Here is a 26,462-nt window from a genome sequence, read left to right as displayed (position 1 = left end):
CCTGCGCGGCAGCGGCAGCGTCGGCCGTTCGGGTGTGGGAACGGGGACGGGAACAGCGCGGGAACAGCACGGGGACAGCCGCCGCCGCGCCGAGCCGCAACTCTCCCGGCTCTCCCGTCCGCCGCTGCAGGTACGGACGGAGTCGCGCTGCGGAGCCGTGGGTGGTGGATGTGCTGGCGCAGGTCGACCCTGGCGGTCCCCTGCCGGGGCCGGGGGCTGCGCGGAGCCCGAAACCTTAGCGGGCGAGACCGCCCTCATTTCCCGCGGCCGGAGGCGAGCTGCGGCAGGGAGCCCTCCCGTCGGGACCGGCTTGGTGTGGAGGAGCGGGAGCGCGGTGTCCCCGGAGGAGCGGCGGCCCCGGCCGAGCTCCGGCTGAAGGGACCCGAGCGCCCCTCGCCAGACCTGTGGCCGCAGGCGACGCGCACGGAGGTTTGGGTGTCCCGCAGCCTCCAGACTGGGAGAGGGGCCGGCAGCAGGCCGTGCCTCCGGAACCGGCTTCTCTGGCGGGGCGCAGGTACGTGGAGAGGGACGCGGATCTCCCGGGCCCGCCGGCGGCACTCGGCTCCCTCCCGCTGGCATCCCCGGACGAGAGGTTGGTCCTGCTCGTCGGCCGCAGAGTCGAAGTACTGAAAGTCACTTTCGTGTCGAAACACTAGAAGCGCTAACGCGGAACAGGTAGCGTGTTAGCTGGGATGTGCTTAAGGAGTGAACGGTAAGGATCAAAGAACAAATTTCTCTCACGCAAATAATTGGGAAAGAGACAAAGCCACAGGCAGACCCTGCCGTGGTGCTCAGGTGTGGTTTAAGGTAAACGCTTTCTTAGGGCAACTGCCGCGTTTTACAGCTGGCCATTGGTAAGACGTACAGTTTGATCACATACTTCGTTATGTTTAGCCCTGTTTAGTAGATTTCTGAAATATCTCGTCTTGCAGATGCTGTCAAGCATGCTGCTTTTTAGTCACACTAGTTGCTCCTCCATAATATTTAACTGGATCCTTTCATTCCTTTGACTGGAGTTGAGCCATAGTACAAAAAATTTCTGAAGTCTGTGCTCTTATTGAGCAAAGACTTATAAACAATACAACATTTGAAATTTTTTACTTCTTTTTTTGTCTATGAGCTACGTTAGTTGTTGGTTTTTTGGTTTTTTTTTTTTTCTGCAAGCTAGTAATTCTTCTGTGCTAGTGAGTTTGAGACATTTCTGATACAGAGTGCTACTGACACCATCTGTAATTCAGCATAAAGGTGTCAGAGTCTATGGACTTGAAGCCTATGGTTCGCTGGAATCTCTTGATTTTCATTTTTTTTGTATTTAGGAGGAACTCTTGAGCACAGTGAGGCCTTACTGCAAGTCAAACTTCCCTTTGGCACTGCTTCAGTTTAAGCCAGCTTAACTTAGTTTTTCAGAAAACTTCCTTAAATAGTAGAGCTAGGACAAAATTGTTTAGCGTGCACATGTATTCAGAGACACATAGTTTAAAGAGGGGATTTATTTACAGATTATTTCAAGACAGAACTTTTACTATGAGAAGTAAAATACCCTTTCAACTAACATATAAAAAGATTTCTGTAGCTTTTAACACTGAGAAGAATCTGAGTCCATGTGTGGTAGGGTTAGTTAAAAACAGGAGAAAAAAATCATCCTTCTATACCACCTGACTAGCCCAAGTCTATGCAGAACAGTCATAACCTTTATTTTATTCTTCAATATTTAACATCTGGACTCTACAACTAGCGTTACAGTTGTGTGTAGCCATGAATTTTTTTAATGCTTCCTGCAACTGGTTTAGGGAGGAGTAAAGAAAAGTTATAGGCAGTTATAATTAGCCCAGTATATGATTGAATTCTCAATGTAAATAAAACTTTTTTTCATACAGAATGAGTTTTAAACCTTCAAAATCAAGACAAGATTTTTCCTATTGAGTGACACAAGGTAAGTGTTGTTTTCAAGGTAGCAGACTACTCCTTGTAGGCAATAGCGTAACAATATGTAGAGAAAGAAATCTCTTAAGTATCTTTGTAGCTGTAAAGGCTGGTTACTAATGCATTAGCACTATGACTGACCTCCGATTTTGCACTTTGTGCAAGTAGTGGCAGCACGTTCGTGCTCTTTTTTAGATTTTGTAAAGCAAACAGGCTGCTTTAAGTATTTGCAGAACACTCTGCAGTTACAGAAGAGTTTCTTGCCTGGGAATAGGATCAGGATTTTTGCTTTGAGGTGATGTGTGTCGCTGTATTGGGATGCTTGGCAAAAGAACAAGCCAGTGTTGTCCTTATCTACAGGAGGAAGCCCGCTGCCTCCTTAGTTTTGTGTGGTCCTTTACCTTGCAGTTTCTCTTTCTTTGCATTTGACCCAGTTATTCCAAGAAATGAAGCAAGCTGTCGTTTTTTTGGAGACTTCTTAGAACTCTAAAATGTCATATACAGAAATGACATTTGTTCTACTATGTGCAGGTATTTGTTTTTTTTTTTTTTTTAATTCTTATTGCAAGAGTATTGCATGAAAGAGCTGTGAATGGAGAAAGCACAGGGATGGAAAAAATGGAAGAAATTACAAGTAAAAAAGAAATCCTTGTGTAAATTCTAATTGTTGTCTTAACTAGTGATTCTTTGTGTTATTTCCATTTATTTCAGCAACTCATGTGGCTATTGTGTCTCCTTAGGAAACAGCTAGTTAAGCAGTACTGTTTATTCTTAGAAATCAATAGGGAAGACAGTCAGGTTCTGGCCAGAAAAAGAAGGCACAGCATTCCCTCACATGGTATGAGAAGTAGTATGTCTAGAGGGTGGGAAGAATTACAGGATGGGCAGAATTAAGGAATTTAAGCACAGTTTTATTCTTGGCAGTTCAAAACCCACAATAAAAGTAAAGTTCAGTGAAGAATAATACTGGGGACTTAATTGTTCTTTGAGGGGGTTGGGAGCAGAAGAGAAAGGAATTTGCCTCTACAGTATAGGTGAACTTGATGTTGGGCTCCGCTCAGAATAGCTCTGGTTGTCTCTTCTGTGTCTTGGTCTTCCCTCACTTGTTAGTGATGCTGTACAGTTGGCAGATGAACAGATGCTGTGAGAACTTTCCATCAAAGGAAAGTTTAGTGGTAGGAGGAATGCCTTTATGGGAATGAGCTATGACAAGTTTGAGAATAGGGTAGATGAATTAGTTCTGAAATTTTACATTTGTTTTTAAAGAGAGACGTAATGCTAAAAGATAGGATAGTACCGTCCTACTGTACAGTCAGTAAATCTTCCTTCTCTGGATTTTGTCTTTTGCTGTCTGTTTTCAATGTTAGTAGATGTGCTGATACAAATTTTACAATAATGTTACCTGTTGTCTTTTAAAATAAATTACTTCTTTCTGTTTTGACCAGAAATGTCAGTTTGTAACAACTCATTTTGTCTACTCATATACAGGCTTAGAATGCATGTCCATGGATCCAGGGCAGCAACAAAATGCGTCTGTCTGTGACACCAACATTGGTGTTTCTTAGCAAGGGCTTCTGGTCTTTGCAAGTCATACACTTCTTTTTTTATTCCTTTTTTTTTGGCCACAACAGACAGATGTAATTTCTTTTAAAAGACAGGAGCTAACATTATTGTATAACTTGTATCAGCACATCTACTAAATTTGAAAGCAGACAGCAAAAGACGAAATCCAGAGGCGGAAGATTTACTGACTGTTTTTCGTTTAGTAGAGTCCCATCTTCATTTGGTGAAATAATTATTCTCTCTTTTTTAAATCTATTTCACCTCATTTATTTAATCAGGTTTTGACTTTATTTAATTTCATCTATTGTGGACCAAAGACCATTTCTTAAATTTTTTCGTAAATGTGCCTTTAGTTCAAGTGTTGTGTGTGATTTCTGAGTGTCTCATACCAAACTAACTAAACTTCACAAAACCTGCAAGACTTGGGTAAATAGTAAGGTAAAAACTGTCAGATGCATGTTCTGGATATCCTGGCTCAGTTTGATATCATTTTGGTGACTATTTCTGCAGCATAGCAGGGAGCTTCTCATCACACCTGTTCTGTCTTCACGCCTTTCATCCTGGCTATTCCGAAAACAAAGTGCTAACAACTCGTAGGCATTTGTAAAAACTTTGTAAGAGTTCCAGTACCTGCTTTGCATAGGAAGTGTAAGCTTGAGAAGGAACTCAGTTTTCTAAGAGGTCTTTCAGCAAGATAACGACGGCAAGATAACTCTTTTCATTTCTGCCGCCCGTATTCTTAATTCACATGTCTCCAGTAACTTCTGCAACAAGAAGTGTGAAGTCTGTCCTTTCATGTACTACGATTACTGATTTCCCACAGAATAGTCCATTGAATTGATAGTACAAGGTAGAAAATTTCAAAAACTTATGAAAAGAAAACCTTTTGAGCATATAGCTGGTAAATACTGTAAATAAAAAAATTTCTTTTAGAAAGTCAGCGAAATAAAAAACTGTGTTTGTATTTGGCAGTAAATAATTATCTGTTGAGATTTGATCTGGTAGGGTGCTATGCACCAGTCATTTCCACATACTTGGTTATTAGAATTAGCCCTCACATTCACAGGAATTGAGCCAATACTTCATGTAGCAAAATACAACAAGCAGTTGTTCTTATAAACAGTATTCACAAATTTTCAAGATAACCAGGAGATGAAAATTACAGAGGCTAAAATATGGAAGAATTTTAAAATAGAGCAAATGAGCAGTGAACTATTATCCTCTGAATACATTCTAAAGATTCTTTAAAATTAGTACAAAAAAAGAAAAAAAACCAAACCCATAAGGCTGGAGTCCAATTTAAATATCTGTACTATTTTAAATAGACACATTATTGGCTACTAGTAAAATGCCTTTTTTTCTTGAATGAGTGACTTTAACAAAAAAGGTGTGTTTAGAAATCTCTTGACAGAGACCTTACGGCCACAAAATCTTGTTTTAATTAACTAGCGTGGTTTAGGGGCAAAAAAAAGATATTTCTTCCTTTTACTGTGTACATGTACATGACCCACTTCAATACATGATAAAATTAATGAGAAAATTTCAATCCATTGCAGTTTTTTATTATAAAATGTATGCCTAAAATAACTCTTTTGTAGCTTTCATTCTTTTACCTTAGAATTTAAGAATTCAGATAACCGTAATTCACTCAATTAAAAAAACCCCACCAAAACAAAACTGAACAAAGACTAAGTCAATATGTTTTCTGTAGATTTTCTCAGGTAAACCTTAAAAGAGAAGGTAGCTCCGTATAAGCAATAAACCACCATGGGATTATCTTCAAAATCCACTTTGAGGTTAGCTTGCCTGGCAGTAGCTGTGCAGACATTCTCCAGTTTGATACTGTTATAGGGGAATCTTTCTGTTACTGGAAGCAACAAATAATGCAATTTATTATTCTGTCTAGATTTGTCATGCTCAAATATTGGAGAACACTTACTGAGCATAAAAATCTTCTCATGTTTATAAACAGGACAGGAAAAATAATCACTTTTCTTCTGTTACTGTGTTGGTCTTGATGTGTTACCCCTGGGAGACCAGTTCAGCAGGTCTTCTCCAGCAATGACTGTCCAAGCAATCCTCCATCAGAAGTGACCAGTCACTCTGAGTCTTCTGTAGTGATGCCTATTGTATCCTTAGGTCAGATTCAACAGGTATCTATCTACCAGCCACATTGCTTGTAGACTCCAGAAACCTATTCTCTAGAGGCTGCTGGGTTTAACCAGTTGTACAGAGGGATGTGTTCTTTAACCTGTTCTGCATGAAGAAGAATAATTAACATATGCTATCCACATAACTTTCGTTGGCTAATCATGGTGAACCTTTCTTTTTTTCCTATGAGTCTTCTTCAGAATGGCCAGTCTACTACTTTTAAAAACTCTGCATTAAAAAAACCCAGAAAATACAAGAAAATGCAAAATTCCGGCAACAATATCTGTGTCCCCAGCATTCCATCACTGATTCACCTTAACTTCCAATAAGAAGTTGTATCTTTAGTTGCAGTGTCTGCCATGTAGGTCATGGGATGAAGGGGAAGGAAGGCAGCGCTGTAGTAGACATTAGACAGCTTTCTATGCAGTGAACAGAAAATGTCTGAGCCCAAAACTGAAAACCAAAACTTTCTTGGTTTGGCCTGAAGCAGGATTAAACCACAGTTAAAAGTCAGAAATCCAGATCAGTCTTGGTTAACTTGCAAATTTCTTTCCAATAAAGATGTTCTCAACACAGTAGGAAGCTTTACTTAATCAGTGTTCCTTAGACCTACTTAGGAACATGCCGCTCACAGCAAGCTATTTTAAGAACATTTTAAATTGCACGAACACATTTGCAAGACACCTGCCCCTGTAAGAAGTTACCCAGGAATAGTAATTAACACCTTGCTTTAAAGTGCGACAGAGAATGTCAGATAGGGTGAGGAACAGTAAAATGAAACAGAAAATTACACAGAATCGTTGATTTAATAAGTAGGTTCATTTTAAAAAATGGGTTTTTTCAAAATCTTGGGGGAATAATGATGTGTTTTCAACTCTACAACTCCTTTAAAGGCAGATAGATGTCTATATAAATTTTTATTAATTTGTAACCAGGTGTAGTTGTGGAAGTGCCAGCCTGTAAACTAGTATTGTTTTTGTGTAACTAGTGTTATTGTGACAGCAGTCATTTGTAGGTAACACAAACATATTTCCCTAATGTTATGGCTAATATGAACTAATCATAATGCAAAGGTAAGGATGGATATTGTATGCCTTTTTGAGGACTATATGCAGTAATTTTCCTTGCAACTTTTGGGCTTTTCTGTGTTGAGGAATCAGTGTCTGGTTTCTACAATAAGTGGAAAAAGTGGACTGAATAATTTGGACAACTGACAGCCTGTGAGCTGCAAAGAAATTTATACCTCATGTTGTTGTTGATTTATTTTTCTAGACTTAGTGGTTCATTTGGTAAACAAATTGGGGAGGAACAACAGGTCAGTAACTAATGCCACTATATGCCTGCAAGTCCTTTTTATCTGCCTTACCCTGCAGTCCAAGTGAAACACACAGGGCAGAAACAACAAAAGGCTTAAACACTCTTAACAAATTACTGTGTTCCTCTTGGCTCTATACATCCTTAGTTAGTTACCACGGCCTATTGATGAGAGAGAGGGTTTGTTACGTGTTTGTTACATGTTTGTTCAGACCCAGCGGAGCCCTTAGGTCAGTGTATCACAGTGCAGTTAAATACAATTTTACCCACCAAAGCCATTGCCATTATTATATCCCATGGCCATTCAGCATGTGCATCCTACACCATCACATACGAAGTGGGGATTTCCTTTTAGGACACCAATAGTAAAGAAATTATTTGTATGAACAGGACAATATGGGCAACACTTCTGTGTTGCTACAGCACATTTGAATTTTTTTATTTTGCCTTGAGAACTGCTTCTCTTAATCTGTTTGAACAAATAAAGGAAGTAACCTAGGCTGTCTCTTTCCCATTAGAGAATATACAAATATTAGTTGGCTTACATTTTCACAAAGCAGCATTTACCCTAGTTGTTCCACTTAAGAGTGTTATCTCTCATTTATATCAAACTTTGCTCCAACTGAAGCATAATTATTTTATCAAACAATGTGCTGAGATGCTATCCATTTACAACCCCTTTACCATGGACATATGTACTATCAGTGTACAAGATACTCCTGAAAAAAAAATCACACCCATTACTTTCATTATTAAAATGCTGTTAAAATTAGTCTTCCCGTGACAAAGCTAAATTTACTATAAACTTATAGAATGCCCTGTTCCTATTTGAAGATTGCAGATTTTTCCCATAACCACTGATGTCTATTCTAGCAATTTTTTCAAGATTTTTTTTTGCATTTGGCTACACATTAGCTAATTCACCTAATCAATTCTCATTGGAGAAAGAGAAGTATTCAGAAGACCTGAATTACTTAATTGTTGCAGTGGGGATCCTGCAACACGCATATATCAAACCAGGAGTCCCGTGGAAAGGAAATATATATGGACAGACAGATTCTTGATAGATGTTTCAGAGATGTTTATTTCTCCAGCCGCATGGCCGGAGCTCTGCTGAGGAACTGTTCCAGTCACGGGACCAAGGGTCCTTCTGCCCGCGCAGGGGAACACAAACCAACCAACGGGAACGAGGCTGAGCAGGGGCAGGGAAACCCCATGTCTGTGCCCTCAGGGCCCCTCTCCCAGGGCTACACGGCGGGGGAGGGACCCCAACACCTCACCCGTTTTATTTTAATAAAAGGAGAATGAAAACAACTGGATAAACATAACAAGAACAGTTTCAAACAAAACAAGCCACCCTCCTGAGTCCTTAAATGTCCAAAGAGATTCTGTGGAACATCTTAGGGCTGACAGAAGGGAGACAGAACTCTCTGAGCATGCTTTGTGGGGAAACTGAGGCAGGAGAGGGTTTAACTTCTTCCCTCCCCCTTTTCATCCCCCACTCGGCATTGGAAAGGGATTTTTGGGGAAACAATTGGCAAAAGCATGGTTTTGTGAGGGAAACCATGGATGAAAAAACAGATTGGGAATACACTGGGGGTAATAGGACATAGGGTAAAAGGGAAAGGTGGGATTAGGAAAGGGAGACTGTAGGGGGGACTTACAATGGAGATACTGTCTAACATGACTACGATTTTTTGCATATATACTGCCTTTTACAGGAACACCATCAGGCCCAGTGACCTGCGATGCTTGTAACCCTTTTCTACCTCGTATAATTTTGAATTGCACCACCTCTCCATCTCCCAAGCTTGGGATGTATTTTTCAGGGTTATTCTTTTTAATAGCAGTTCTATGCACGAATATGTCTTGCTGGTTGTCACACCTTGTTATAAAACCATAATTTTGCTTAACATTATACCATTTTACTATCCCTAAGGTCTTAGTTACTATGATCTTTTTCCGAGTGGCTGCTGTTTTCTGTCTCGCTGCGTCTTTGCTCTCTCCTTCGGTCGCTCCCGTGTTGGAATTGTCGGGGCTGCTGGTGCCTGCGCGCTCTTCCCGGGGTCGCGTTCGGGGCTGCGTGGGCCGGGCCGGGCCGCACCGCTCAGTTCTCCGTGCGTCGCCTCCTCTGGTCGCAGCTTCGCTGCCGCTGCCAGGCGCTGCACCCACGTCTCGGCCGGGCCCCCGGGCGACGACTCCCCCGCGCCCTGCTCCAGCGCGTGTTTCGGTTCGGCGCGGCTCCGTCTCGGTCGGACATTCCCGGGGCTCGCTCCACCACACGCTGCACGCGGCCAGGCAGGCACCGCCGGGTCCCGCCGCTCCTCGCTCCGCCACCGACACTGCGGCTCGCGTGGCTCCGCCCGCACGCGGGAACTGTCTCGCTGCTGCTCGGAGAGCGCTCGGTGCATGTGGCCTGGGCCGCACGGTCCCTGCGCCAGGCTTCCCTTCGCCAGGACACAGCTGACATTGCTCAACAGTCTCGGTAACTAAATAATATTCACGAAAATATTCTTCCATCGGCATATATTTTGACTCCAGTATTAACTGTGTCCAAACGGTTTTCCAAAAGCCCTTGGTAAGAATTAAATCCCAAGAAACATAGAAAAAGTTCTTAAACAACCATGCCAGGAAGTGTTTCAGTTCTTTTTGAGCTTGAATCAAGCTAAAATTTACAAATCGTTGTTCAAGAATCATTTTAAGTTTAAGATAAATGTCCATATGCGGCTCGGAGAGCCAAGAGTCTTCCCACTGTTCCTCCATAGTTTAGATACGGAATAGCAAAGCAAAACCAAGAAGAGGAATCCAAAGTTTCCAGGGTTTACTCACACAAATCAGTCGCTTAGGGATCGGGGATCGTTCTGCCCGCATTCTCCACCATTTGTTGCAGTGGGGATCCTGCAACACGCATATATCAAACCAGGAGTCCCGTGGAAAGGAAATATATATGGACAGACAGATTCTTGATAGATGTTTCAGAGATGTTTATTTCTCCAGCCGCATGGCCGGAGCTCTGCTGAGGAACTGTTCCAGTCACGGGACCAAGGGTCCTTCTGCCCGCGCAGGGAACACAAACCAACCAACGGGAACGAGGCTGAGCAGGGGCAGGGAAACCCCGTGTCTGTGCCCTCAGGGCCCCTCTCCCAGGGCTACACGGCGGGGGAGGGACCCCAACACTTAATGTTTCTTTTTTTTTTTTTCATGACAACCTATTATTTCCCATGGCATACTAATGCCTCACAGAGTGTGTTAAAAGGACAGAATTCACACAGGAAAGTGGAAATGCTATTAACCTCGTTCTGGTTTCATTCGCATTCTGACTTCTAAACATATGCATTAGTCTGACTATGCTTCCACCAAGTCAGTGGCAAAATCCCATTTACCCAGAAGACTGAATCATCAGCTGTTGATTAATTTTGATTTTTGGAGTTTTTACTTCCAGTAAGCATGAGAGGTGTTCATGTTACAACTATTTGGGATCCAAATAGGGGTTGAGAAATCTCAGAGTCCTGTACTTCAAACTTCTTCCTAAATATTTTAATCTTAAAGACAGGTAAGAAGTTTAACATAATTGTGACAAGCATCTTTATCACATTTACTGATGTCAGTAATTGCTGTGTTTGATCTTAAAAAATTATTGATTTGATTTTTTGAGATACACTTGCTTTCCTGCTTAGTCGTGTGACTTACTTTACTGGTATCTCATGCAAGTTTGGATTCCGTTTTGGATAACAGGTGTGATGACTTTCTAGATAATCAAAATTAAATATCTGAAAGTGTAGTATCACTTTTACATGTTGACACAATGAGCAGACTTTTAGATAAGTTGAAGAGTTATTTGAAGAAATACATCCCTCACCTGCAGTGAGGTTTAAAACCTGGGGTCTTAGTCCAGGTAATTTTTTAATACAAGGGCTGACATTGAAATGGCAGGGATTTCTTTCAGAAATAAGGACTACAGGAGTATTGGTGGATCTGTAGCATTGGATATTTTGGTGAGTTTCATGTGATGCTATCTGGTTTTATCTGATTCCATTGAAATAGTTTTTGTTTCCATCTAACTCGTAAGCAACAGGGTTTGAAGTTGTTATTCATGTTGCAGACTTCACCATTGGAACATGCAAAGTGTATTGCTTAATTCAAATATTGATAAAATGTGTATTTTATTTATATCTGCATAAACATGAATGTAAACAAATGAAATTAAACTGAAGCTACATTGTCTTTAAACAAACTCACTGGCCAGAATTTTTTGAAAGTGAATTGTTTGACTCCTTCATGAGGGTGACAGCTTTTCCATCATCTGGTGAAGTCAGGGGTATTAGTGGGTCAAGGTTCAGTGATGCATCGTTAAATACTGAGAAAAACCCATCCAATCACACAGCTCAGTTCCTTGGCACAGGATTGCTGTGTCTCTCAGAGACTTGGGATTCAGCTAAATCTGAGAAACTAGGCCTCCATGGGATTATTAGTTCTGGGATCTTCCCAATAATCTTTCATTTTGGTACTCTACTTTCTTTCAGCATCCAGAGAAAGACAGGTAATGAATCATTCTTCAAAAGACATAGTCTGTCCTGTATGTGTCTGTTATTCGCACAGCCCCCTGCAAAGAGTTAGATTCTTTTAAAGGACAAAAATCCCAATGTAAACAAGATTAGTTCAGTAATTGAAGTAATATCCAATGCAAAGAGCAAAAGAGCTCAGGCCAATTTTATTTAAAGTAATTTTAATTTTTTTTTTTAACTTGAGCCTAAACATCATTATTTGTGAAGGTAGGTGAGGATCAGTCATACCTTAGCTAACTTCTACATGGAGATACAAAGATTCACAAAAATTTGCACAACCTTTTTTTTTTTTTTAAAAAATTTAAATGCCAGAACAAGACATACCTTTAAAAAAAGGGGGGGGGGGGGGGGGAAGCAGCATGTGTAGACCCAATAGGCTCAATTAAAAACCCACAGAAATTAACTGGAATCTCTTTGACAAGGGTGTGTCTTTTGAGACCATGCAGGAAAATGTATGTGCATTAGGATGTGGCATAATCTCATAGGTTTTAGAAGCAAGGGAGAGAAGAAAAATTTTTTAATTTACCTAGAAGAATACCCATGGAAAACTCAGTATGGAAGACTCCTTCAATTGATGGAAGATGACAGTTCTGTTTAGTTAGAACAAATAATGGTTTATACTGTAATAAGTGAATAAATATTTCTGGATGAATAATTTATAAAATTTGCCATGGTCAAGTAATTTGGTGTGAGGGAAGAATATATGTGAGCCTTGTTAAAACAAATATAACAACGTTTTCCTCAATGAGTATTTCAAGCAGCTGTATGTTTTTCTGTTTCGAGCTACTGCTTCTTTACTGTTGATACATTCCCAGCTGAAAATTTTCATGGGAACTAGGATTGCAGAATCTTCTAGAAACTGTTTGCCTGCTCTTTCCTTCCCTCTTCTTCCTGGTGCAGAATGTTTTCAGATTTTCAGAAATCTACCAAATGTTCTTTGGGAACCCAGTCTGTAGGAGAGTTGACATGCCTTTGGCCTTAGTCTCCCTACAACTTGAAGCCCCTCCTGACTGTACACCAGTCCTGTAGGATTAACAGTCTTACTCCTCAGCAGTGTCGTGCGTGCATATGTTGGGTTGGTCTCCTTGGAATGAAGTATTTCTTTCCTTCAAAAATGTGCTTATTCTGCATTTAATGGGAGAAAATACTTTAGCCAGCGCAATAAATGAAAATTAATTAAAATGCAATTAAGTCAATTTATGACAGACTCTTATCTTTAAAAAATTCAGGCTACTATTCTGAGGAAATTAGGCATAGTCTCTCTATAATTAGTGAGAAAATATATTGAAATGGATCATGCATGTCAGAGGCTGCCAAAATACTTGGTTTAAAAACAAAGGTCCTTGAGGTAACATCCCAAACTCGCAGTTTTATGAAGCTTCAGAATTTGTTTGTAGACTTTACATTACCAGGTCTGCATAATTACAGGGATTAAACTATGCCCGTAAGGCTGCCTGTTTTCTCTTGGTGCTTTCCCTCACACATACTGTGCTACTACTAATGCCAGTGCAGCTTCTGGTTCTGATAGTGGGAGTCCTATAATACAAGAGGCTCCAGGCAGCTGCCAGTGCTTTGAATACTGGTTGTCTAAACCTGCTCAGAGCAGGTCTATACACAATAACCTGGTGAAGCTGGGGGTTGGAAGGTAACTTTGCATTCTCTACTGTAAGGTTCATCCCAGTGAATCAGTATCAACAATTGTTATTTCTCCCTTCCTTTCTCCCCTCCAAAAAGCTTAACCTCCATTGGCCATGTGAAGTTTTGCCTTTGTTTCAAGATTCTTTTAAAGCTACGGCTTTGCTTCAGGGAGGTGCTGATTCTTTGTCTGATTTAAGCACTTTTCATAGAATCACAGAATGGGTTGGGTTGAAAGGGACCTTAAAGATCATCTAGTTCCAACCCCTCTGCCATAAGCAGGGACACCTTCCACTAGACCAGATGGCTCAGTGCTCCATCCAACCTGGCCTTGAACACTTCCAGGGATGGGGAGGCCACAGGTTCTCGGGGCAGCCTGTTCCAGTGCCTCACCACCCTCACTGTAAAGAAATTCTTCCTGATAACTGATCTGAACCTGCCCCCTTTCAATTTAAAGCCATTACCACTGGCCCTATCACTACATATCCTTGTCAAAAGTCCCTCTCCAGCGCCTTTCAGGTGCTGGAAGGCTGCTATAAGGTCTCCTCAGAACAGCATTCTCTCCAAGCAGAACAACCCCAACTCTTTCAGCCTGTTTTCATAGAAGACGTGCTCCAGCCTTTTAATATTTCTGACACTCCACTGGACTCTCTCCAGCAAGTGCACATAATTTTTATGTTGGGGGCCCCTCCCTCATCTTGCTGGCCGTGCTACTTTGGATGCAGCCCAGGACATGCTTGGATTTCTGGGCTGTGAGTGCACATTGACAGATCATGTCCAGCTTCTTGTACACGAACACCCTCAAAGTCCTTCTTCTCAGGGCTGTTCTCATTCCATTCTCTGCCCAGTCTGTATTTGTGCTTGCGATTGCCCTGGCCCAGGCTCTTGCACTTGGCCTTTTTGACCTTCATGGGGTTTTCACAGCCCCACCTCTCCAGCCTGTCCAGGTCCCTCTGGACGACATCCCTTCCCTCCTGCCTGTTGACTGCCCCACACAGCTTGGTGTCAGTGGCAAACTTGCTGAGGGTGCCCTCAATCCCAACGTTTGTGTCACTGGCAAAGATCTTGAACAACACCAGTCCCAGTACTGACCCCTGAGGGACAGCACTTGTCACTGGTCTCCACTTGGACCTTGACCACAACTCTTTGAGTGCAACCATCCAATTCCTTATCGACTATTGACTATCAAGTGGTCCATCCATCAAATCCAAGTCTCTCTAATTTAGGGACAAGAATGCCATGTGTGACAGTGTCAAATGCTTTGCACCAGTTCAGGCAGATAATGTCTGTTGCCCTTCCCTTGCCCACCACTGCTGTGACCCCACTGTAGAAGACCACCAAATTTGTCAGTCACAGTTTGTCCCTAGTGAAGCCACATTGTTTGACACTAATCACCTCTTTATTTTCCATTGCCTTTGTACAATTTCCAGGAGAATCTATTCCATGATCTTGTCAGACACACAGGTGAGACTGACTGGCCTGTAATTTACCAGGCCTTCCCTTCTTCCCCCCTTTTAAAAATGGAGGTCATGTTTTTCTGTCAGTGGGAATTTCATCAGACTGTCACAACTTCTCTAATTGCATGGATAGTAGGTCTTTCATCTGCCAAGTCCCTCAGGACATGCAGGTGCATCTCTTCATGTCCAATGGACTTGTGCACCTTCAGTTTCTATAGATGGTCTCAAACCAGATCCTCTCCTACAGCGACTGATTCTTCATTCTCTCCAGTCCCTGCCTTTACCTTCTGCAACTTGGTTGGAGCACTTGCTGGTAAAGAGTGAGGCAAAAAATCATTGAGTACCTCAGCTTTCTCTATGTCTCTGTGGTAAGCAGGTCTTCTGTTTCCATCTGAAGAGAATCCATATTTTCCTTAGTCTTCCTTTTATCACTGATGTACTTACAGAAGCTTTTCTTGTTGCTCTTGACATCCCTTTAAATACAGGCCAGATTTAATTCTATCAGGGATTTAGTTTTCATAGAGTCATACCATCTGTCTGCTTGGACAACCTCTCTGTATTCCTCAGAGTCTTTTTCATTGTTTCCATGCTCTTCAGGCTTTCTTTTTGTGTTTGAGTTTGTCCAGGTGCTCCTTTTTCATCCATACAGGTCTCCTGGCAATGTTGTCTGGCATGATCTTTGTTGGGATCACTCCTGAGTCTGGAGGAGGTGGATCTTGAATATTAGCAAGCTTTCTGTCTTCCCTCCAGGATTTTATCCCATGGTACTCTACCAAACAGATCCTTCAGGAGAGCAAAAATCTGCTCTCCTGAAGTCGAGGTAGTGAGCTTGCTCTGCCTTCTCCTTGTGGCATAAGGATCTTGAAGTTCACGACTTCATGGTCACTGCAGCCGCCCTGGAGCTTCCCATTCCCCACCAGCCTCTCCTTGTTGGTGAGAACAAGGTCCAGGATGGCATCTTTCCCTGTTGGCTTCTCTGTCTCTTGGAGAAGGAAGTTGTCGTCACCCCATTCCAGGAACCTCCCAGATTATTTATGTCCTGCTGTGTTGTCCCTTGAACAGCTGTCAGGGTGCTTCAAGTCACCCCTATGGACCAGAACTTGGGAATGTGAGGCTGCTCCTATCTGTCTATATGGGGACTCATCCTCTCAGTGTTCCTGGTCAGGCAGCCTGTAGCAGGCCCCTGCTATAATGTCACCTGTCCCTGCCTGCCTGTTAGCCCAGACCTGATTCCACTGGCCCTTTCAAACACCTTCCCTTTGACCAGGAGGATTGATGTAAAAACTACCTGCCCTTCAGAATCCCTTACTGTCACACCCAGGGCTCTGTAATAATTCTTGATACTCCTCAGGATTCTCCTGGCTGTGTCACTGTTGCTGTTTCATGTGAAACAACAGCACTGTGTAGTATTTAGTGGACTGTACAAGGCTGAGTGGTCTCTCAGTGACATCCCTGCTATGACTCCCCTGTAAGCAGCACCTCTCTAGAGAGCATGTCAGCTCATCAAATGGGTACCTCTGAGCCTCTCAGAAGTCACCTACTGCTATCACCCATTGCCAGCTGTGCTGGCTGTCATGTGGGAGTAGATGGGGCTGCCTAACTCAGTCTTGGTGTCTCTCCTGATCTGAACGGGTCTTTCTTGTCTGTCTGCAGAGTGTTGAAGTGGTTCTGCAAGCGCATCTCAGGCTTTGGGAAATTCTTTCTGCAGGTCCTTGCTGTTGCAAGTTTCCATTCTTCTGCGTTATCACCCCCCTTCCTTCTGCATGTGTTATGTCTTCTTTTGCCGTTTCTCTTCTCTGCTCCCCTGTTGCAGTATGTTTGAAAATTGTGAAGAGCGGTCTGAGAGTGGGAGGTGCTTTAATGGATCAAATCAATAAGCCTGTAGTCTGCTTGCTTTCCCCTTTCATTTTCTTACCTGGCTGTACTGAAGTTGTGTTCTAGTGCTGAACTTTTTAACAGGGAGAACAGATGAAGTTGGCAAGTCATTAAGAAAAATGCACTATCCCACCTCTGGTTTACAGTTATAATTACATTTTTTTCCTTAGTCAGAAAATGGTTCTCTCAACAGCTGGTTAGCTTTATGCATTTGATGTCATTTGATGTATTGCCAGATACTTAACCTGTTGGTCTTTGTAGCTCACAGGGTCTGTGGAAAAATCTACAATATATACAAAACCCATTAATAATATTAGATTATTTAAAGCTTCTTTTTTTCTTTCACAGTAAACTGTGTCTAAAATGAGCGTGGCATCAAAGGTACTTTATCAGCAGATTGTCAGAATCTTGTACTGTAAGCTCCTCATGTTAGTTCTGCAAGCTCTACACATCTCTGCTTTCAGTTTCAGAGGTGGATTTGTCAAATGGGATGTTAACTTCCAGCAGCAGCCTGTTACTGCTGCAAAGCATAGTTTCTCTGGTGGTTTGAACTGATTAGATTTTGGGTCATCACAGCATGCCAAATCCAGACTCTTTGGGTTATTGGCACAGCCAGGATATGCAGCTTTGAAATAATACCTCCCTTGGCCTAAGTCCAGACTAAGCTGCATTTCATACACTGCCCTCCAAAAAAACAGGCTTTGTTAGGACAGAAGTGATTGTATGAGGCATCAGATTGGCAGGTCAGAGAGCATCGACATTAACACACCCTCATCTTGTCTGCTGACGCTGCTGTTTAATTTAAATCTTGTTTATTTTATGTCATGTCAGAGTACAAAAACCCTCTACTGATGTGAGTACACGTACACACAAACATTCTGCAGAATATGATCCCAAATATAAGCAGTTTTCAATTCAGAAAAAAGTATTGGAAAAGTTGTTATCATAAGCAAGTATGGAGATATTGCTAAAGTTTGAACATAACCACACTGACTTATAAGAGAGCTGGTAAGATAATGGTAAAGGAAATTTATATACGAACATACAAGCTTTGCACATATTTATAAACTAAATTCTAAAGGCAGAAAGAAAGGCTTAGCAAACACAAAATAGGCAAGTAAATATGTTTTTTCTGTACATCGATGAATTTTTATGAAACAAGCATTTGAAACTTACAATTTACTTTCCATTTTGAAGAATTTAAACATTTTCCATCCTGAGATAACTGAAGGGAAAATTCTAACAGACCCTGATAATATTCCCAAGTGGTAGATTTAAGACATTTTCTTTAAATATAATTCCAAAGAGACTCTTTGAAATGTAGTGTCATTCATATGTCTTCAGCTCTGCACATTTTTCTTAGAAGAGAGTAACTGGTGGAAAACAGGCTTTCAGTTGTGTGACACAGCTTGCATGTTAATTGTAATGTTAATTAAAGACACAAGTGTTAACAAGGACAAAGGTTCTCTCTTGCGGTATTTTGAAATGTGATTAAATGCTTGGCTTCAGAATGTTTTCTATTATATTTATGTTATACAGAAAAATGTGCTTTTCTGTCTTCACTCCCTTTTTTGGAGGGTTCTAGGTTGTATATTTTGAAGTGACTTGATCATCGGTAGCAAGGTAACACCCGAAGGAGGCTACATTGTGCAACCTCAGCTTTGAAAGATTTTACTGAACCCCAGGTTCTTCAAAGATTACCTACAAAATTTTAAAATACCGGGGTGTCTGGTGACCATGAATACACTTCTCGTATGTTAAAGATGTTGTAACAAATGTAAACAACTTTTCCTTTGCTTTTCTCCTCATTTTCAAAAATCTGGGGGAAAAAAATCCCCAAAACTACCAAAACTCCACAATGCTGATATAACATCAAGGTGTCCGGTTTGAATACAGAGTTTGAAAATGAAAATTAAAGGTACAGTTGACAACTTCCACAGCTGACAATGTCATCTAAAAAGTTCAGTAAGGCATATGTTCGGTGTTGTGAGTGACTGACCTAGTCAGTGTGCTCCAGATGGTTATCAAATGTCTTTACACTTATTAGACTCTTATATTTCACTCTTGCCATCCTGACTGCTTTATAGTACCAGGTACATGATTAGAGAAATAAATTAAAATATCTCCCCTCATTTGTTTAAAATAAGTGAAAAGAAAACACCAACCAACCATCAAACAGTGGAAGTGTGCACTGTGGGCAAGGTGAATTGGAGAAGTCTGTCTCCAGTTTTGTAATGACTACCACTTTCCTCCTGAAAATCTGTCTCCTTGGCAAATCCACTGCTCCCAAAAAGACCATCTGCAAATGTTTGGGTGAATGGAAATAGATTACAAGAAGGTGGCAGTGTGATTTGTAAGTATGAATGAAGCTGCTGATGTATTCGTATAACAGCAAATGTGTGTGTTTTAAATCTCTTCCTTTGGCATCACTTTTTTGTTTAGGTGAATCTAGGACAAAAAGACGGAACAAACAGAAAATGAGTTTATAATGAAGTCACTTGAGAATATGATTCTACTGTGGTATATTGGATACAGCTCTAGATCAGCCACCCTCCCTCTTGGATTTTATTGATCCTTTGGTAAGAAAAGTCCTGAATACCTTGTTGCTTTGTGAAAAATAGTTAAGCAAACACTGTTTCTGCTCTGCAGCTGTTACAGGCACAGAACTAGAAACTTGGCTTTTGTCAGGGATTTTTTTTAGATCTCATCACCTAAGGGGTAAAACCCACTCACATTAGCATTACTGCACACTGTATGGTAAGACTGATATTCAGATGTTTTACATAACAGTGTGAAGCTTCTACATAAATTTTCGGGTTTCTATTTTAGATCAAACAAATCACACTTAAAGATTGTACAATTCCCACTGATACCTTTCCAAGAAGCTCCTTTATGCAGAGCTGGAGAGGAGGCAAGATGTTGGCATAGCTGTTGACCTAAAAACCTGCTATGCCAACATATTGTCATCTTTCCTGTCTGTTTGCGGCAGAGGGAAGTTATACACTGTAATGGGCATTTGAAACAGCTTTAGTCTTTACAGGTAATTTGAAATGTCAGTTTTCTGGCCCTGCTTTTGAGTCAATGAAGCAAGTGTTTATTAGTTACCTAACAACCAAAGGAGGGACAGAATTTGACTTGGGTTTTTTTGTTACCCAAATGACAAACAACTTAATGTGCTCTGAAAAATTTAGTGTGGAGATGCAGAAAGAAAGGGGGGCATCAGGGGGCAGGACAAGAATTGAGTGTTTTTTCTGTCTGACCTCTACACATTTGCAGAGAGGTTATGAGTTGTCTGCATATGAGTATTTCTGTTTACATCATTTTTCCTCTTCTGATTGTATTCTCCGTCCCTGTGTACTTTTCAAGTTTGTACTTTCTGTTAAGAGCCATCTAGTATAGAGTGTTGAGCAATGAGAATACAGTGGTAGCTGTATAATGAATGAACATCTGCTAATGAAATGTAGCTGCATTTCACTGATCTGTTTTCAATACTTAATTAAAAAAAATAAAACAGTAAAACTTGATCTAGAATGTCTCGTGATTGCTGTACAGGGAACCTCATTAAAAATATAAATTCAATGTAGCAATTTCTTTATTCATGTGCTTATTCTACATAAGATGTTACTTCACACCATTAGAATTTTGCTTTGAGAATCTAAAATTAGAGGCTGGATCACGAGTAGTAGTGCTACTTAAAAAACCATGGTGAAGCAGAACTTGATTCCACATTGCATGCACAAAAATATATGAAAGTACACATACAAGTAGTCCTTTTACACTTCCAACTCATTCTTGACACTCAAGTATTGCATTTGATCTGTATATTAAAAAAAAAAAAAAAGTTTATTATGATTAGGTTATGTCATTGCCAAACCTAACTTTGGTTTACTATCTGCACCCACCATAACAAAATTATTATAATCAAATGTTCTTTTTACTTTCGGCTATGTAATATTCAGTTTTATTTAGCCTCTACACTTAAGCCATGTATCTGCAGTGGGAGTTCATTCAAGTGATCTCTAAACTTTTATATACAATTTTTTGTATATAACACATTTTAGTATTTTAATGTATTCATGAGGACAAACATGGAGTAGCACACCAAATATAGTTGTAGAAACTTCCATCGTTCTAGCAAACATAGAGAATGCTTCTCTCCTGATTGATGTGGAAATTAATCTGATATTTAAATAACAATGTCCAAAGGTGAAAAGGCATTACTTTTCTATTGTTCTGAAAGCAGGATGCAGACAGAATGGAAAATTCAGCTCCCCTATTGTGCCAAACCTACCTATGGATCCACACAGCAGCTGTCATCTTTCTCGTGGCAAGGTGACTTCTTGCTCTCAAACAAGTAGTGTCCCATTATTTGTGCACCTAGCCTGTGGTACTGTACCTTGTGCTACTGTTCCAGTAAGCTAAATAAATATTATTTGGTTTTCTGAAAGGAAAATAATGGTGAGAAGATACTTAACCTGGTAGAATGAATTAAAGAAAAATGGAGACAGGGATTTGATATTGGAAGACAATGATTATGATCTGGTCCTTGTTGGGAGATACTAATCTTTGGCTTAATAAGCAAGTTTTAAATAAGAATAAGTCACTTAGAGTTATAACACAGTATGGTATAGTATGTTGTTTGCCTTGAATTTTCTTGCTTTAGCATGAGCAGCTGAATTTTCTGGAGTTGTACGTCAATAGCTGTGAGCTTTCATCTAGAGATGTTTCTGGCTGGAATAGAGTTAATTTCCTTAGTAATTTTCCTACTAGCATGTACAGTGAGAATAATGTTGATTACACACAAATTATTGCCAAGCAGTCCTTACTCTAAACCGGGGGCTGCTTAGTTTCCCATACTCTACCAACTATGCTAGTGCATCAGAAGCACAAACCAGAAGATGAGCAGGCCGCAGTCCTCAGCAGAAGCTGAGTCTCAACAAGATAAGAACAGTTATGTTCCTCCACAGCCTGTCTGTGAGGTTGTGGAGAAAGAATCCCACGAGGTGTTAGGAGGCCCCAGACCAAAAATTGCCATTGCACCAAGAGGCACAGGCAGGCACAGGCACATGAAGAACAAATGCATAAATTCTGAGGGAATAAAGGCCCACGGGTCTTTGTATGGGGCTGCTCAATAGATCAACCATGCTCTAGCTGTCTTATTGCTATACCATATAACCAAAAATTTGGTTAATTTTTCCTGCTGTTGGATGTCAGAAACTCTGCTGTGAAAAACCTAGGGTGAAGAAATTTATTTTTTAACATACTCATTATGTAGTGCAATGTTTTAGTAGTATGCATGTAGAGCCTAAACAGTACTGGGTCTTATGCTCAACAAACTACATAGCATAAGCATATTCTATGATGAGACAGGAGTTATGGCAAAATCTTACTATTACTGTAGGAAAAACTGTGCTTTAGGAACAATATGTCTGTGCTCTTGTAGATACTCTAAACTGTCTACTACATCATAAGAAACACACTCAGTAGGTGCACTTCAAGTAAAGTGTAACTGACTTGTTTTGTGCATATAAAGTATATGTTAAAGGTGATCTGATATGTTCAGAAGAATGATAAATGGTGCAGGAAAGAGCTGAACAAGAACAAGGGAAATTATCCGTATCTTTCTTGCCAAATACAAGACAGGGCAGAATTATAAGGAAGGGGAAGGCAAGGGCCTGGGGTGAGATTCTGACCTTGCTGGTGTCAGCACAACTATTGTTCCATCTTTGTTTAGGATGGGGATACAGCCGTGGAACTGAGTTCACTGTTAGCAAGGTCCGGTTTATAACATCTTCAATGAACTTCAATCCTTAACAACACTCAGGTGTTGTGCTTCACTTACTGTCCTAACACTAGCACTTACATACTCTGCTCCTGCTTTGCAACACAAGGAGTAGAGGGAACTTGGAGGCTTCTTTGTGGTGATAAAAAAAGAAGAGAATTTGTCCAGGAGGGAGCTGGGGAATGAGATACGTAAGTACTCCACCAGGCAGCCCAGTGGGTGACCTTCATTAATCATCAGGATTCAACAGCAGTTGGCCAGCTTGGCTCCTGTGACCATGGAAATACACTGTGAATACAACATATGTCCAAAATAGGAAAATACCATGAACTGGGGAGGGGGAGTTGGGAGAGGCAAAGTAATTGAAAACTCGTAACACAAAGTATCTTCAGAAAAAGAGGAAGCAAAGAGACTTGATTTTTCCAGTGATTCCATTATTCTCTACTCTCGATCTGGCACTTGGAATCTCTATCTGATTTCATGTGACTACATGTTCTGTATAGCACTGACTTTACTCTGCCCTGCTACATGATAATTGCTAACACAATTGAGACATGCAGTGAGGCAAGAAAAAGAACAGAACAAAGGCTTCTCTTGTTTCATACTTTTGTGATCATGGCACAAGTAAAAACAAACTGCTTGTTTCAGTCTGTTGACTTGTCTGGAGAGTAGCAGTCAGGACTTTTCTGGAAGACAAAGGCCTATCCTCATCCAGATCAACTGCAAAACATCTTTTCCAGAGGGAGATTGTAACTGTTCACTCACAGCACACACAGTCCTAGCGCATAAGTCAAAACAAGAAGTAGTCCTCAGATGAAGCACTGTGCTGTTTGTAAACAGCATTGTTTGCTTCTTGTAATTTTTTTTTTTAGGAAATGACAAAAACTTTGCTGATCTGCCATAAAGAATGAAATCGGAAGGGTAGAACACAAAAAAGTGAAGTTACATCTCAATTCAAAAAGTTAATTTGAATCTAGGTTGACTGCTGCTAACAGTTCCTTAAAATATTCTCTTTCATAATCAGGTAATTTTTAAAATTATTTTCCAAGAGCATACTCACACTAGTACTTGACAAATACTCAGCTTTTGATAGCTCCATAGACAAAAGGTCCCTAGCATTAAGTGTTTTGGATGCACGTAGAAGTGGTTTCATTCACGTCTTCTGCCAGCTCTGGAGCATTTCTTCAGTAAATTGGTGCTAAATTGCATTATTTTCGTTAGCTGACTTTTGCCCTATTTAAATTGCAGGAGCTCGCTCTTTGTATACACTGCTGCATTTGTGTTCTTTCAGAGCTAAAAAGTTTTGCAATGCTGAAGTACATGCCTGACTGGAGAGTAAGAAAAAGGGACACAATTGAATAGGAAATGGAATGAAACTGTCTATTTACTGCCATTCCAAGGAAAGTAAGTTAGGCTTACTTGAGAAAGATGATACAAAGTTAATAATGGTACTAAAAAAAGTAGTTCTGCTTGCTCAAGCACAAGAAGGGACTGGATAAAAGTTGGCGTATACAAAAGGAAAGCTATTGCATAGCTCTTTCCTCCTTTTCCACCACCTGATGAAACTTGCTTACATCTTCTGCTGACCTGCATGCATGCATGCATACAGGAAGATTTATTGGTTGATTCATAGGTAGGTAAGTGTGTTTGTGTGTGTGTGTGCAGTAGCAATTCTGAAATACATTAGTAAGAATCTTCTAAAGTATTTTAAAATTAACACAGCACCATGTAATTTTGGGGTTATCTTTCCTACCTTAACATCAGTCTCTCCCGAACCACAATAAACACCAAAAAAGTGCACAAGCATGAATGTCTTTCTTACACAGCACAACCCCCCCTGCCCCCAACCAAAAGTACAGTTTCTCTGAATAAATTCCATGTTTCTTAAACCCCTCTCTTACAGTCAAGAAGCTGGTTAATAAATTCCTAGAATTCATAAGATATTATCAATCAAAGCATAAGAAATTTCTCATGTCTATCTTCAAATGCCTCTTGTTCTTTTCCAAGTGTGTGTCTGAACTAATTTTAATTCAAGTGGCACCTCCTCAGGCAATGTACCAGATTTACTGAAGTAGCCATTAGCTGGATGGTCAATCTGGGCTCCTGGCTAGTGGTTTATGTAGATATCCCATTTCCAGGCACAGTATACATATTGAAATTGATTCATTCCTCTATCAACTGCTAAACTGTTTTCCGGCAATATCCCAACAAACACTCTGCACACTCCTCTGCTTCCATCTTCTGCTGAATTTGTAGAATGTGGTCTAAACACTAATCTATGTGTATATTTAACAGTGCTTGGATGAGCATATTTTCAGAATGGAGTCATAAAGCAAGTCAAAGTTGAGTAAAAAAGCCCATCCAGAATTTGGGTGGCGTGAAAGGTCTCCAATGCAGTGTGCCTTCTGAGCCCAGGGGTGACCTTACTAAACCCTCACTTGGAAGAGCTACACAGTTACTTTATCCAAGTGCCCAGACCTGCTGAAATGATGCTACAAGATTGCACCTTTTTTAATACTACTTTCTTTGACTTCAGGAAGAGTAAAGGATGGATGAAGAAGAGTGCAAACAAGAAATACCTGTAACTTCAATACTGTTAAGGAAGCTTACTTGAATAACTGTGATTTTATGCATACTGGTTGCCTTGATCATGTCTCTTCAGTTCACGGCATATGGATCTTCAGGGCAGCAGATTTTCCTCTCTCTTTTCCATTCAGAACCGGGGGATATTTCCTAAAGGAAAGTCTCTGCACAGTAACCAGCACCCTCTTGTGTTCACGGCGTGCAGAGGCGAAACCCAGTGCCAAGTAACTCCGGATGACTCCGGAGCTTCATCCTGGAGCACCTCCCAAAGCCCCAACCCTGACATAACAGCAGGAACCTGAAGTCTCATATATGTTTCTCCAGTAGCTGCTGGCTATTGCCCAGACAGGAAAGCAGTAATTAGCACGGCTATATGTACCTAACGTTAACTTTCTCAAACAGTCAGAAATATTCAATCTGAACAAGTTCTTTGTTTGGAGCTACCACTGCCTTTCCAAGAAGCTTGGATGTCTCTCAAAATAGAGTTTACACCATGTCTTCAACAGAAGTCAGGAAGTTCTCAATGGCTCTTCAGATCTCCAATGCCTTACTCAGTTAAGGATTTATGAGACAGAAATAGCACTAGAAATAGTGTAATAGCAATGAAATGGCATAAGTAAATCCAAATCAGAACAAATATGCAATTTGGCTAGTACTAGTATCTAAATAAAAGAACAACTGATGCAACCACCAGTGTATCAGTTCTCCAGCCACAAAACTGTCCCTGAAGTGCGTTGTTGTTGTTGTTGTTGTCCTGTTTGTACAGAAATTCAGAACTGCATACAGTTTTCATGCAGCTCTCTTCAGAAACTACTCAACAGCTGCAGGGTTTAATTCCTGAGGGAGTGGAACAAAGCTGTGTCAGGGAGGTTTAGGCTAGGTATTTGGAAGAGGTTCTTCACCCAGACAGTGGCTGGGCACTGGAACACGCTCTGTGGAGAAGTGGTCACAGCACCTGACAGAGTTCAGGAAGTGTTTGGACAATGCTCTCAGGCACATGGTGTGCCTCTTGGGGTGTCCTGCGCAGGGGCAGGTGTTGTATTTAGTGACCCTTGCAGGTCTTTCCAAACTTAGGATATTCTATGGTTCTTAGAGAACTGCATATTTTTGCAGCTTTTTAAATTCCACCTACAAAATTCTGTAGCATATAATGCTCTTATTGCACAGCAGTCATTCTCCAAGAATCTTCGAGTACAACCACCGTTTTCTGTTTAATTCTGTGGTTTTCTCTATGAACAAAAAACCCAATCCAAGTATTTTGCACATGAATATAACTGTATTCTATCAGGCTTGTATCTTACTTGCATAGAATTTTGTCGTCTTTGCTAATTGAGTCTCGAATAACTTTTCCATGTAAGAGTACTATTAAAACTAGGTAAATTTCAATCCAATTTGAATTCATAAAGTGACAGATATAAAAAGATGTATAAGCCTGTAGAAAGTGAGTTAAATGAATGTAAAATATATTCTGAAGAGCATGAGATGCAACAATAGTTGCTGAATGCACTCATGAAGATAGATTTAAAGCATTACGATCAAAAGGAATTAACTCAAAACACCAGCTTTGTGTCCTGAATCACAGTGTTCTTTATGTTTATAATGAGGGTGAAATAC

The 26,462-nt window shown here is 40.7% G+C and overlaps 1 long non-coding RNA gene across 1 annotated transcript; it reads left to right on the top strand.

The window, feature by feature from the left end:
* Positions 1–1,131: 1,131 nt before the first annotated feature.
* Positions 1,132–25,729, top strand: LOC121662421. Its single transcript, XR_006015287.1, has 3 exons — positions 1,132–1,933; positions 18,926–19,062; positions 24,802–25,729. It is a non-coding gene; the product is annotated as an uncharacterized LOC121662421 (long non-coding RNA).
* Positions 25,730–26,462: the final 733 nt, after the last annotated feature.

The sequence above is a fragment of the Corvus kubaryi genome, unplaced genomic scaffold, assembly GCF_017639235.1.
Source record: "Corvus kubaryi isolate FWS band 111438036 unplaced genomic scaffold, C.kubaryi_AGA036_p1.0 37249, whole genome shotgun sequence".
NCBI lineage: Eukaryota > Metazoa > Chordata > Aves > Passeriformes > Corvidae > Corvus > Corvus kubaryi.
The sequence above is the reverse complement of the archived record's forward strand: the minus strand, read 5'-3'. Positions and strand labels throughout refer to the sequence as shown.